We start from the raw sequence: 3,316 nt of genomic DNA on the forward strand, positions 1-3,316 counted from the left end.
AGGAAGGGAATAAATAAATGAATGAATGGAGTAGATACTAAGGCGGTGGAAATGGGTGTGCTGGGGGACAAGAGGGGAAGGTTAGGCCACGTGGGGTCCTTGGCACCACCTCTCTCTATTTTTTATTATTATTATTATTTTTTCCTTCATCTTCTACATCAGGCAACGTGTATCTATAATAGAGATGTTTATAATATATATATATATATATATATAGGCAAGGTGTATGTATAATATAGTTATATATATATATATATATATATGAAAGCATATGTGTAAACATATGTAAGCATATATGGAAAAATAAATAACAGGTCTCACAATCTCCCCCACTAATAAAAATTTCGTCCCTGAAATTTATTTATGTGATACCAGAAAACTTAATGCATTAAGTGTTATAGCATCCTTAGGTCCCCCTATTTCCTTTGAACTGATTTTTCCAAGCACCTTCATAGATCACCAAACTTCCGCTGAGCCACTATAATAAATCAGATGATCTGAACCCAAATCTTGTAGAATATCCAAATCTTCATCTCGAAAGTAACTCTAAGATTATTGAGTTCTAATACCGGAAACTCTATCCAAAATCAGATCAATAGAATTCCTGCCATATAGTTGAGATACACACACTGAAATAAACCCCAAATCTGCCTTGGGTGATCAAAGATTTATATATGTCTCCGCTGATGGTAGAATTGGCCAGTCTCAATCTAATAGTTTTCCTTGAGGAATGATTATCCATGCAAAATAAGATTGCTAGTAGCAATAATTTAGAAGACTGGAAACCCATGCTGAACTCATACGATGTGCCAGACTGATAATATCAAGTTTGTCAGAATCGCGATTCTACCTAGAATCGGTCGAGGGTCGTAGAATCGTGAATCGCGATTCGAATCGTGAATCGTAAGATTCTACCTGTAATTAAAAAAAAAACATATATATATATATATGTAACATACTTTTCTGAGCAAAAAAAATTAATACTTGTTCATTCAAATAAAAACACAAACCAACAAATCAACAATAAGTCATAAAAACTCAAAATATCGTTACAAATTATCGAAATTCAAGGTTCAAAATCCAAATCATAACTCAAACTCCCGAAATAAAAAGTTAACAACATATATCATAATTCATAACATAAAATGAACAAGCATATCAAATCTCATCCAAATCTTCATAATCACCTACGTCATCATCATACAATTTATCAAATTCATCTTCTTCAGCATCATTATTCATCGACTACTTTTCCCCCTATCAAATAGTTTTCGATAAAACAACTAAACAGGGAAGGCAGATTTATTAAGTTGCTTGTATCCGATGCGAGAAATATAGGCCCAAGGAAATTGAATCAGATAAGCTACTGGAGAGAGAAAGATGTTTTGGTTTAGAAAGAGAATTAAATAAGTAAATGGCAAATTCTAGACAGAGCATACAAATGGAGCCATACTAGCACATATAACAGCAAATGACTTTGTTCATAGAATCATGATCAGATAAAGGAGGTTTACATTTTCCAGATCATCAACATATAAAAATCACATGGGAGAACCTCGAGACTCTCATTTAGCACATACGGTCCACCATGAAGTGAATCATGCATTAGAATTCAGGACAAGAAATTAGTCAAACAGACGTAGCAAACACTCGCTCAGCAAATGCAATTGGGAAAAGTAATTCGAATACGGTGCAAACAGAACACTGAGAAGGAAGCAAGGCAAAACCAATAACTTTTTCCTCTAGTTTATCCATTTTATTTCACTCAAAACCGACAACTATTCTTCCAACTGTCTGTCCCCGGCCCCGAGTATGTAAGCATCAAATCATCAATAGGAAAAGATTAAGCAATTATGAACATCAGCCGCTTCTTAAGGGCCCCAAACTTCAGCGACACTCAGTATCACTAAACAAAAACCAAGAGCTAGCTGTCATATAAAAGCTGCTTCTTGTATTAGCAACACATCAATTGCAGAGCTGAATAGTAAGAACACATCAACTTATTAATGAAAATACTAGCAAGATTTGCATGAAATACGGCCCAGGCAGAGGGGGTCTTGAAATTCCAATATGCCCTACGGCCCTTCACTCAATTAGAAGGCAATCCATCGAGGTTCCACCATCAATAGGCAAAAGGAGCTAATCAAAGCGCGCCCGCCATACCAACTGAACAAAAGATCGAGAAAGAGACAAGAAATCGGAGAGAAATGCGAGGAAAAGTACATGGAATGGAACTATCGAAGATTTCGTCCGCAACCGCAATCGAAGCTTGGACAAGCTAGCTTCTCGGAAGGAAAAGAGGAAGAACCGCAAGCTAGCTTCGAAGATTTCGTCGAAGACATTCGAAGGTCGAATTGGAAGGACTTCAGCAGGGGAGAAATTAGGGTTCGTGACAGGAAAAGAGGAAGAAGGGCGGGTGGGAGAGGGGTTTCGGGTTTGGGCTTTCGGGTCCAGGCTTCGGCCCGCTTATTGGGCCCGGGCTTGGGCCGAATCCAGCCTGAACGTAGAATCGCAGAATCGGCCCGATTCCGCGATTCTACGATTCAACACGCGATTCGGCTCCGATTCCACAATCTCGACTCACCTAGCTGAATCAGAATCGGTGATGCTCCTTGAATCGTAGAATCGTACGATTCTACGATTCGAATCGCGATTCTGACAACCATGGAATGAACAGATAATTCTTTGAGGTATGCGGGGTCACGGTACCGTCAGAACTTGTTGCAAGGCAATGCGACCCCATGGCTATATTATTGTTGTTTGGATTTGGTTGCCATATGAGTTGTGTGAAAGTATGATCTAAGTATTGGATTCTATAGCTGGTGGAATGTGGACATAAGTAGATACATGCTTGATTGTGATGAATTGTGATGTTAACATATTAGTTCATTTTACGTTGGAATATAGTACTCACTGAGTTGCAGCTCACCCCTTGCATACATTTTTCCAAAAGCTAGACTAGCCGCACAGGAGGACTTTTGGATAACGGGGATTAAAGCAAAGGATTTTGGCAAGTAGGCCCACCCATAGTACAGGTAGTAAGTGTTCGTAAATGTTACAATCTTGTTACGACCTGAACTTTGGTTTAGTTGGTTTAGTGGTATAGTTGTAGCTGAACACACTATTGAGAATATATATGTACATTAGAATCCGTTAGATTGATTATATATTCATGTAGAGCATGCTGAGTTGGTTTAAAGGTTGGATGTGTTATAGAAGTATACTATATATATATGAAAACTTTCGTTCAGTTTGTGTTACAAGATGGTTGCAACTGAGTACTCTTTAAGAGTTTTATGCATATAACCGAATTAGT

General features: G+C 38.0%; 1 long non-coding RNA gene across 1 annotated transcript; it reads right to left on the reverse strand.

The window, feature by feature from the left end:
* Positions 1 to 1,431: 1,431 nt before the first annotated feature.
* Positions 1,432 to 2,434, reverse strand: LOC116194357. The gene is made up of 2 exons (XR_004154411.1): positions 2,224 to 2,434; positions 1,432 to 2,083 (listed from the first exon to the last, which is right to left on the reverse strand). It is a non-coding gene; the product is annotated as an uncharacterized LOC116194357 (long non-coding RNA).
* Between the last annotated feature and the right edge of the window lie 882 nt (positions 2,435 to 3,316).

This window comes from Punica granatum, chromosome 2, assembly GCF_007655135.1.
Source record: "Punica granatum isolate Tunisia-2019 chromosome 2, ASM765513v2, whole genome shotgun sequence".
Lineage (NCBI taxonomy): Eukaryota > Viridiplantae > Streptophyta > Magnoliopsida > Myrtales > Lythraceae > Punica > Punica granatum.